The sequence below is a fragment of the Solanum lycopersicum genome, chromosome 10 (genome assembly GCF_036512215.1).
Source record: "Solanum lycopersicum chromosome 10, SLM_r2.1".
NCBI lineage: Eukaryota > Viridiplantae > Streptophyta > Magnoliopsida > Solanales > Solanaceae > Solanum > Solanum lycopersicum.
The window spans coordinates 40,981,445-40,993,221 of record NC_090809.1 but is presented as its reverse complement, the minus strand read 5'-3'; positions in this window follow the sequence as shown (position 1 = coordinate 40,993,221).

Here is an 11,777-nt window from a genome sequence, read left to right as displayed (position 1 = left end):
TCTCTGGAAAAAAACAAGGATTGATGTTAGAAACGCTCATAACACCAAGAACTCAGACATTAGGAAAAGCACAATAAGATCAGAAGAAGGGAAATTTTTCCTATGCATCATGCAGTCGCTAATCCAGGATAGTTGTTTACTTCACTACCATGACTTAAAAAGTACCCAATATGGTAAATGTGAACTTATATTCCTCGGAATTTAACCTAGTGATCTGATACACACTTTGTCACGACTGGAATCTAGACCTAGACGAGACCGGCGTCCTTAACCTCTCAGACGTCGCAGACAAGCCTATATGTGTTATTCAAACCTCACCTATATTAAATTTAGCACAAAATTTGAAACTTTTTGATCTTCAACATACATGTTAAATAGTCTTAACATTACATAATCGTTCATCATCAAACATCTAACATTAAAGAGATAAGCAACTGAAAGAAATCGTTCATTATGTATTAATTTTATAATGGCAAAAATTGAACCAATACAAAGTCTGAATCAAAAAAGGAAAGAAACGCTAGTGGAATATGCTCTACTAGCTCTACTACTGGACAACAACCCTTGTCTATGTCTTCACTTCTTATGTCCGACTCTCCTTGAGTTCACTCAAAATCATCTCAGAGGTGTTACAAACACTCTTCAAGCTTTCTCGATGTTGCTTCAAGAAAATATCCTAGACGCAGAAGAGCAATTTTTGTTAGGTTCAAGATTGAATGTCTTGTAATCATTTGTGTATATGTCGAATCCTTTATTGAGAATTACAAAATTTCCTGTTGCGATAGCTCTATTAAGTTAGAAAGCTAGTATTTATGAGTTAGTTTCTATTTCAATTTCGTTCTAGTCTGTAAATACATGTCTTTTTATACTTAATAATATAAAGTTGTGGAATGCAATACATAATTTATCCTTAAACTTTTATTTCATTGGTCTGTTCCTAAATTTATTTTCTTTTAAAAACTGATGGGTGGGATCTAGAGCTATTTTTATAAAGGATTTTTGAGGGAAAAGATAGATTGCCCAAATACTCTTTCATGAATTACTCATGCTTTTTTTAGCAACTAAACTTATCATTTATAGAGTTGTGAGAACGGAAAATCACTTGGAGGTCCTTGATCATTAGGAAAAAAGGCATTGAAGAGGATTATGAAATTAATCTGTTAGAAAATAATCCCACCATAACACCAATATAGAGTCACATGGAAAAGAAAATGATGAAGTCCACAACAAAGGCAACTCTGTTTATTGTTGTCTTAACAAATTTTTTAAAGAGAATTCTATTTCTCCCATCACAAAAATATATTTGAAATTATCTTTAGAAAGAATATGTAGGAGTTTATGAATTCAACTTGCAAAGAATAAAAAAACTCTAAGAATATCAAAGAATGTTTGGATAGAAAATTTTTAATTGATAATAAAGTAAAATTTCAATGCACTAAATCAAAAAAATGTAAGAGATAAATATAAAAGCAATCTGCCAAAGGATGATTCATTAAATATATATTGAAACAACTTAGTTCATTAAAGATATTCTAATAACAAACTCAACTTTAATTTTAAATGAAAGTAATATAGTTTCTTAGGGAGAATCTCTAACCAACAAATGCCACTATGAGCCTAAAATTTTATAAAACGTCTTGCCCACACTGCCAGAACTGTGCTATACTTTGTCGTTGCATAAGACTTCTTAATTTAGTGGATTCACTAGATTAGGTTACATGATCATGTAAAGTATGACATGTTTATACCCATGAGAGGTAGATGTTTTACATGATGATTTGAGTTAATATGAACTCTTCTCCCCATGTTGGTGCTCAATACTACTCTCAAAATATACATTAGCTCACGCTTTTAAAATACCTTCCTCTCTATAGGATAAAAAAATTCTCTCAACAATAAGCTTTTAAAGCTCTCTTGGAATCAGTGTTCCTTTTTCTTGTTCAAAAACTCTTTTGGCAAATCTTAGTTTTCTCTCAACTTAAATGCAAAAAAATTATAATAATTTCTAGGCAATACTTATTTCCCTTATATCTTTAAAGAAATGAACTCAACTTTGTACTCTTCACTTCTTCACTTGACTTGAAACTTTTGATCATAATCAACTCCTTAGGGAATAATTAGTTCCCTTATACTTCTTTGAAGGAAAGACTTCACTTTTTACCCTCTATGTAACTTGAAACTTTATCCTAAAAACAAATTTAAAGCACTTAAATAAGACTCTAGGAAAATTTATTTTAACTTATATAATAGCTTTAGACTTTACTTCTTAACTTCCTTGACATTGACTTTAGCTTCCCTTGAATTGAATATTGAATTCAAGGTTCATAATATCATGTTTATGGATGATTTCATGATGGATAGATTTACTTTAGAGTGTTGGAATCAACTAGGAAGTGTGCATACATCATTTCGGAAGTAGTAAGAATAGATGGGGCAAAAATTGGGTCTAGAGGCAACCCTGCCATTCGAGAGGTATGGTGCACCAGAGCTTCATGAACAGATGCGTTCCTGAGAGGGTTTAGCTGGTTCGGCATGGCAAACCCTCCCGGATAGAGCCTGCATTGAGAGGCTCTCGACGGCGCTGTGCTAAAGGGCCTCTCACACACGATCTTATCTATTCTTCTTTGTTTTTTCAACTCTAAACCTTTTAAACTCCCATGGGTCTTTCTCCAATCACTTAGGATCACTAATAAACTATATACCCAATATATTAGACCCATAAAACAACCCGAAAGCATGAACCAAATCAACTAAAACATACTACAATTCAACTAACAAGAATTTAACCAATATTCTTCAAGAACTTCAATGTTTATCATTGAATCCATTCAAAACTCGATGAATTAAAAAAATTTGGGTGTGGGTTAAATAAACCAAACAATAATATATCACAAACCTTGGTAGGGAAAACCGCCCGACGAATTCCACTCGACGATCTTTCTGTTCTTAACGAATTGTTGGTATTTCCCCCTTTCCTTCTTCTCTTCTCTTTTTCTCCCAATCACTAAGCGTGAATAATATTTTGTAAAACTGACATAAGTCTTAGTTTTCCCCTAATAAACATTTAATATGAATTAAGAAATAGTTGGGTGAATGACAAGTTTACCTTACTAAAATCCGGATTGGGACCTTCCTCAACCTAACAACCCAACTTCTGACAGACATATCTACCTCATACGATCTCACAAATATGAAAACTCAAGAGCGTTGGATATATCTCCCCAAGATATTCCTAACCATATAAATAAATAACTCTAAATTATCTTGAGCTAGAAATTACGGCGGTTTGAAAATGACAGAAACTCAATTTCTTAACATAGGAAATTTTCCATATTTTCCCGGTTCTATCAAAAATTAATTATTTTTTGTTTCTTAGCACATTATTGGCTATTATGAGTTGTGATATTTTCCATAAATAATCTAAAAGAAGTTTTGAAACACAATTAAATCATAAAACACAATTGTATACACAAAACACAAATATCCGTAACAAGCAAACAAGGTGAGCCTCACCCTACCACGAAAAAAAAATATTTCTCATCAAATATAAATAAAGATAGAATATAGACTTGAAGAAAGAAAAGACAAAAGAGTGGTGAATAAAGGTCTTGTCTATGTAGCTTCTACTCAGGTTGAGGCATCAAGTACTGATGTAACCCCTTGAAATTGACAATGACCACTAAATCGTTATCATCCTTTTTTTATACTTTTTATTTGTCTTAGCTTCTTTAGTGATATTAGGTGCAATAAATTTCTCCATCTAATGAGCTTCCTCGAAGGCATGTATAGCATTAACAAAGCCTCAAGCCCATGGAGGCATATTAGGGTTGATAAAAATTCATCTTTTTGCATTGGATTCTTTTGTGTTTCCTTTTTCTGGCTAGGTCTACTCGTTTTTCCTACTCCTTAAACTCTCATGCTCTTATATTCCTTTGTGGATCATTTACCCCCTAGATTTTTGTCTAGACATTTCTGTGAGTTATTTGATGACAAGTTAGATGGTAATTTAAAATGGGAAAGAGAAGTTCTTACTATAGAGTCACTTCGCCAAGGTAATTTTTAATCTGTTGATTGTGTTATGGTCTTCAATAAAAAGATGTACAAATAGTAAAAGGGTGCAAACAAAGGGCAAACAAAGATTGTTTCAGTAAGTCGTCGAGGGATATTTTCAGTCAACATGACTGCAAAAAGTTATAGATTAGCCATACATAAAGCATTTAGTAAATTTTGAAACGGTGATGTCTAGGTGAACCGTCGAGCAGTTTGGCATGATGCACTCAGCTCACCAAACAGGTCATCGTCCATATTTTAACTCCATTCTTTCAAATTTGACGTTGTAACCCCTAATAATACAATTCAAACATTTTCAATATCAATTTTAACAAAGACCCATAGCATTTCCACAATCCTAACACATAACAATTCAGCTTAGAGCATAGTCGAGTGGGATTTTACCTATTACATAGGAAATATCGTGTAATGCTCGATAATATAGGGTATCCTCTCAACTTAGATACTTAGAAAATATTTTGAAATATCAATCATTATATAAATGAGTACAAATTTTGATAAAATAACTGAGGGGTTTGATTACTAAACTTTGATGCTGACTTAGATTCTAGTGACGTCCAAGTAGGAATGCGATCCAAATCCGAGGACACTCTGATACTTGAAATATTCTAAAAGGGAAGAAATATAACTACTAGAGTGAGGGTGTGATTTTGTAAAAGGGACAAGTGAATGAAATACAACTTTTAAACATGTGGTTTGTGATCATACAATTTTTGCTAGATAAATTTGCGATGTTACTCCACCTCGTCCAAAAACTTGCCAAAGCACTGAATATATAATTTTCTAACAAAATATAATATGAATTTCAATTCATGTGGGCATCGCATAGGCGGACATTGTCGAGATCGCCAACTAGATTGGCGATGTGCTGATGAAATTCTCATTCTGTCGAGTTTTACATACTCAACCCTTAAAATATATTGATTCAAACGATGAAAATGATCGGGCAGGCCTAACTTGTCGGCGGTCTACAAAAAAGAGATGATGCTCGCCACCATACATCTTTTCATATACTCTCCTTATTCAATGAGTATAAACAACAAAGAATTATTTTATCAAGATATAAAAAAACAAGTAAAAGGTTGTGGGTTGCCTCCCAAAAAGTTTGACACTACGACCACCATCCCCTATTATGTTCTTTGATAGAATATTAGTTCGTGATATAATTTTGGCCAGTTTTTGGTCTCTCGTTTTTTCCTTTTCAATGTGCTCCTTCAATACCATAAATGTGACAACAGAGACATTGTTCTCGTGAGTGTACCACAGCTTATTTATTGTTGTCATTTCCTGAAGATAATGAGTTTCTACTGCATTAGTCCCCCGACTAAGAGTTTATTGGTGACTTCTTCATTTACCAAATCCAAACTCCAAAAAATGTAGTGAAGGAGCACATTATAAGGCAAACCATGGGTTGGGCATTGTAGCACTAGCTTTTTGAACCTTAGAAAATTTTCTTGTAGAGACTCTTCATTTAGGGGCTTAAAGCATTAAATGTTATCCAAAATAGTAATCATCTTCGAGGGGGAAAATAGCATATTGAACACTAACAAGCTCTTCCCAGGAAGTTATTGAATTTTTGAGGTTCCCATGAAGTAGACTACCAATTAATAAGAATAAAAACACCATTGAACTACATCATAACGTGACGCCACTCCCTAGTAGCGACGTCATTTTGATGCTTATCATGACCAAAGAAACAAACCTAGTATACGAGTGTCTACAATTGTTGATAGTTTACTAACTCAACTAAGCGTTGGGGTCATGTCCCAAGGGAACGATTTCGAGAAATGTTGTTAGTTTAGAATTTCAGTCTAATTAATCGTAACTAAAGAGATTATGAATATAGACATATCAAATAAAAGGGGTGACACGAAAGTGTGAAATATATAAAAAAAGGGGGGGTTGTCACAAGCATAGTAAAAACGATAATAATACAAAAGGGAATCAAGTGTGGGGAAATGTTTTTGGGGTGTGACGGGAATACAAGTTGAGATCACTAGTTGGGTACAGTCTTTCGATAGAATATTTTCAATATAAGAGTGACTAGTCTATGATTTACATGGAAATAAGTTCCCTCTCGGGCTACTTACCAGTTTCAAATGTGTTCCTCTACAACACCTATTTTCTACATTACGGACAACCTACAACTTACCCTACTCAATCTCTCAAGCACAGTTTTAGGATATCGGACTTGTTCTGACCCTCTTAGGCTGAATCTCATTTCAACCCACTCCCTAGGCTATTAGTCTAGCATTCTTGGTTTTGCGACCTCCCTCGTGGGCAAGCCAAAAACATATGCGTTACTTTGTACATGCAACTAGAAATCCATTAAATTAACCCAAAAATACTAGGTGGAATGTAACACGCCATATCAAAATAGACCAAAAAAAATCTCTTCAGAAAAATCTAAAGGTGAAACCAACGGGGCCATCTACGGACAGTAGAGTGACCCACAGTCCATCCTGCAGATCCGTCAATAGGGTCAGAAAACCCCAAAATCTCAACACTGGTTTTGTTAATTCATGATCGACGGATGAACCTACGGTCCATAGTCTGTGACCGTCCATCAACAACCCATTCACCCACAATCTGACTAGATCTTTGGATAACCAACATGATCCGTAGATGGACCCACGGTCCGTAGGTCTGACCGTATGTGGGAATTAGCAGACAATTAAAGGGGAAATATAGTTGGGTCAACTTCAAATGCTGATAACTCTCAGAAAAATATGAATTAGGTTTCCCATGACCTACCCAAAGATAAATAATTGAATTATCTTTCTATAGAAACTGACCTGCTTAAAATCAGAACTCCTAGTAAAAAGTTATGCTCGTTTTAGTAAAGGCGTGTTGAACAGACCCAACCTACGACGTAAAGGACGGACCGTAGATTGAACGATGGACAGTCAATCCTGGTCATTGTTTGGTCTCACAACAACTAACGCAGGGGTCTTTTGATCTTTTCCAACTTCATTTAAACACTACGATACGTCATTTTGACCCTAAATCATCAGATATTACTCTGTTTATGTTTAGATATATAAAAAGAACTTACCTAAGTCAAAATAATAAATCAAAAGTTAGAAAATTAGAAGTAAGATTGAGGACAAAGCTCAAGAACACTAGTTCAAGAATTCAACAAGTATCCAGCAGTCCCAGCCACGAAACCTAAGTGATTTTCTGTGAATTTCTTCACCAGGTATGTGGGATTTCACTAGTGGGTTTCTTTAACACATTGGGTCCCTACTTTAACGTTAGTTCTTGATTCTCTAGTCAAAGTATCATGTTATTACTCAGATTATCACATGAATATTCGAACCCTAGCTCTGTATTTCTTTAGTTCTTGAATTACACATGCTAGGTTAGATATTTCAGTTTTGTAGATATACATGCTTCAGTTTTAAATGCATCATTATAAGATTTAATGTTGCATTCTCTGTTTGCATGTTAAGTTTTATGTTATCCAGTATTTAAAGAACTTCAGACATAATCAATGAACTACATAAATCAATGGGAGAAGGAAAATACCAAGTTGGACTAGGGTTCAGCGTACCCAATTAGTCATAGAAATACTAGCCAAGTAGGTTGCACGTTCCCTCTGCGGCATTAGTTTAGTTATCACACAAGCATGCCTTAATACCTCTAGCAAAGTATATTTGGTCCTCTTGATGGGAGTATACTCGAACTCAACATTTAGCTCATGTGGTTTTATTATTAGTAATTAGTAGCTTCCACAGTTCACTCAGACTCTCTTAAGTTAACTATTTATTAGTATATTGAGTATTCAGTTTCAGCAATTTGGTCGTGACATCAAGTTAGCTCAGAATTCAGTATATCATGTTCAGATTATTATACTATTTTTTGTGCTTGTTTAGTTATGTTTTATTTCTACTTTATTATATCCTACATGCTCAGAACCTTTCAAGTACTGATGCATACGTCTACTACATCTTCTCGCGATGTAGGTTCAAGTTATAAGCATCCAAATCACGCATAGATTGATTTCTCAATCTCCATTTTAGCTTATTTAGTGGTGAGTCGTCATTCTTTGAGGATAACAGTCATGAGTTTCATTTCACTATTTTAGCCATATACTATTAGTTTTTGTTAAATTTAGATGGGGCTTGTCCTAGTATTTCTAGTCTACTTTCGAGGCTATTTTCTGATATAGTTACTTTTAGCTTAGTGTTGAGTTAGTAATTTCATTTTATTAAAATCATGAGTCTCTAGCATATGGGTATTCCCCAATTTTTATTATAAAATAATGAATTAGTTTTCGCATCAGTTTATTATCATTAGTATGATCATGATCATGCCAGTAGGGTTGACTTGAGATCACATGTTGTCCTAGGTTCCCTACTCGCATCTCGGGGGTAGGTCGGGGCATGACAAAATATTGTATAAGAGATCTAGGTTTTAAGTGTTCTAGGATGTTTGAAAAGCCTCAATAAGTAGACATTTTATGGGCGTGAAGTGCACCGTATCTAATGAGAGGGAGTCTATGAAGTATTTTAGGAAATATTCACCTTGTTGTTACTCTTATCGTGTGTAAGGGATGATCTTATTCCATTCTGACTTGACATTCTACAATTCAGATCATGCCTCTTCGTAGAGAAAACGCTAGCATGGAAAATCCCCGAAATGCAAGCGCAGATCCTCCAGTCCCAGATAAAAAAAGTCTCCAATGATGAGTTCAGGAATAACATATAGATGTAGGCTCAATGTATGACCAACTTGAAAATCAGTTTTATGCTCATTTGAATGTAAATGGTGGATCAACAGCGGCAAGGGTAAATGACATTGTTAGGATTAATCCTCCTGAGTTATTAGGATCATATACTAATGGGGATCCTCAGAATTTCATAAATAAGATCAAGAAGATCTCAAGTCACTTGCAATGATTGGGTTGAGTTATCACCATACAAGTTGAAAGATGTGAATCATGTTTGGTATAATAAGTGGAAGGAGAATAGGGATGCAAATGCAACTCCAATTACTTGGGATTGTTTTAGTGAGATTTTTTCCACAGGTTTTTCCCAATAGAGTTGAGAGAGGCAAAGACTCATGAATTAATAAACATTAGTCAAGGTAATATAAAAGTCGAAGAGTATGGGCTGAAGTTTAACAAGATCTTCAGGTATTCTCTTTAAATTGTAGCTGAAGCTAGGGCTCACATGAATAAATTCTTAGATGGAGTGTCGAATTTGGTGATAACGGAGTGCAGAAATGCTATGTTACATGGAGATATGAACATATCTAGACTTATGACTCATGCTCAGCAGGTTGAGGGTGATAAGCTTAGGGAATAGGCTAAGGAGAATAAAAAGGCTAGGACTCAAAACTATGACTATTCTCAATAATAATCGGGTGGTGGAAATCGCTCGCAGAGTCAGCAGAAGTTTTCAGCTCCAGCCCATTCATTAGCTAGTGTTCCATCCTCCAAAGAGTAGCTACGACCAGAAGGGTAGCAAACTAAGCTCTAAGTCACAGGGAAATGTTTCGGGCACCAAGACTTACCTCACTTTCCCTAAGTGTGGTTAAAACCACCCAGGCGAGCGCCTTGTAGGAAAGGAAGGGTTTTTTTGGGTATGATCAGTCTGGTCACATGTTGAGGAATTGTCCTTCTAGAAAGGGTCAAGGAGGTTCCAATGGAAAAACTTAGTGTAAAAATTCAGCAGCACCAACAAGTCACCAAACTCAGCAAAGTAATTCATCGGGTACAAGTGGCTGTCAGCGCCAGAACAGGTTGTATATTCTTCAGGCTCGCCATGATCAAGAAGGCTCTCCTGATGAAGTCAATGGTACGTTACGAGTATTGACCTTTATGTTTATGCATTGTTAGATCCAGGGGCGACTCTTTCTTTTGTAACTACTTACATAATAGTTCAATTCAATGTCAGTTCAGAAACTCTCTCAGAACCTTTCTCAGATTTTGCTCCAGTCGGTGACCCAGTAATATCTAGAGGGGTATACAGAAATAGCCCTATCGCAGTCCCTTAGAAAGTCACCTCGATTGATCTATTAGAGTTAGAAATTATAGATATTTATGTCATTCTAGGAATGGATTGGTTACACACATGTTATTCCTCAATCAATTTTAGAAATACGATTGTTCGTTTTTAGTTTCTAGAGGCACCAATCTTAGAATGGAAGGGTAGTATCTAAGAGCCTATGGGTAAATTTATTTCTTACCTTAACGCTAGAAAGATGTTCTCTAAGGGTTATCTCTATCATCTAGTTTGGTTTAAGGATTCAAGATCTGAAACCCCAACTTTTCAGTCAGTTCCCTTATTTTGTGAGTTTCAAGAAGTTGTTCCGGAAGATCTTCTCGGAGTCACTCCTGAAAGGGAAATCGACTTTGGAATTGATCTCCTTCCAGATAACCAGCCCATTTCTATTCATCCTTACATAATCGATTTAGCAGAGCTTAAGTAATTGAAAGAGCAACTTAAAGACCTTCTATATAAGGGCTACATCAAACCTAGTATTTCACCATAGGATGCACCAGTATTGTTTGTAAAGAAGAAAGACGCTTCTCTCACAAGGTCATACTAAAGAATATGTATCCCATCCCCAGGATTGATGAGTTTTATGACCAACTTCAGGGTGCTAGCAATTTTTCAAAAATAGACATTAGATCGGGTTATCATAATCTCAGAGTCACAGATAGTGACATTCCGAAATTAGCATTCATAACTTCGTATGTTGATTATGAATTTGTAGTTATGTCATTTGGACTAACAAATACTCCTACATCTTTTATGTATTTGATGAACAGAGTGTTAAAACAATACTTGGACTTGCTTGTTATCATGTTTATTGATAATATCGTCATTTACTCTAGAAGTGAGGAAGAACATGCAAGTCGTTTGAGAGTTGTTATGCATACTCTCAAAGATCGCTAGTTATTCGATAAGATTGGTAAATGTGAGTTCTTGTTGCAATGTGTTATGTTTCCTGGTCACAATGTATCTAGTGTAGGGATACAAGTGGATTCACAGAAGATAAAAGGAATGAAACAATAGCCCAAACCTACCTCTGCTACAGATATCAAAAGTTTCTTAGGTCTATCGGGTTATTACAAAAGGTTTGTGGAAGTATTTTCATCTATAGTATCACCATTGTATTGGTTGACTCAGAAGATGGTCAAGTTCAAATGATCAGATAATTTTGAGAAAAGCTTCGCTGAATTGAAAACTAGATTGACTACATTTCCTAACATGACTCTACCATGGGGTTGAGATGGATACGTGATCTATTGTGATGCATCCAGAGTTGGTCTTGGTTGTGTGTTGATGCAACGATATAAGGTTATGCCTTATGCTTCTAGACAACTTACTGTGCATCGAAGAACTATCTGACTCATAAACCTCGAGCTTGCAGCAGTGGTGTTTGCACTCAAGATCTGGAGACACTACTTGTATAGAGTTCATCTAGATGTGTTCACTGACCATAAGAGGCTTCAATATGTTTTCACCTAGAAGGAGATGAAGGAGATTTCTTGAGTTCCTCAAGGATTATGATATGAGTGTGCATTACCATCCTGGTAAGGCTAATGTAATAGCAGATGCTCTTAGAAGATTATCTATGGGTAGTGTAGCCCATGTTGAGCAACAAAGGAAGGAGCTAGCGAAAGATGTTCACATCCTAGCTCGCTTGGGAGTTTGCCTTAAAAGCAAATCAGAAAATGTGTAACTGTTCAGATT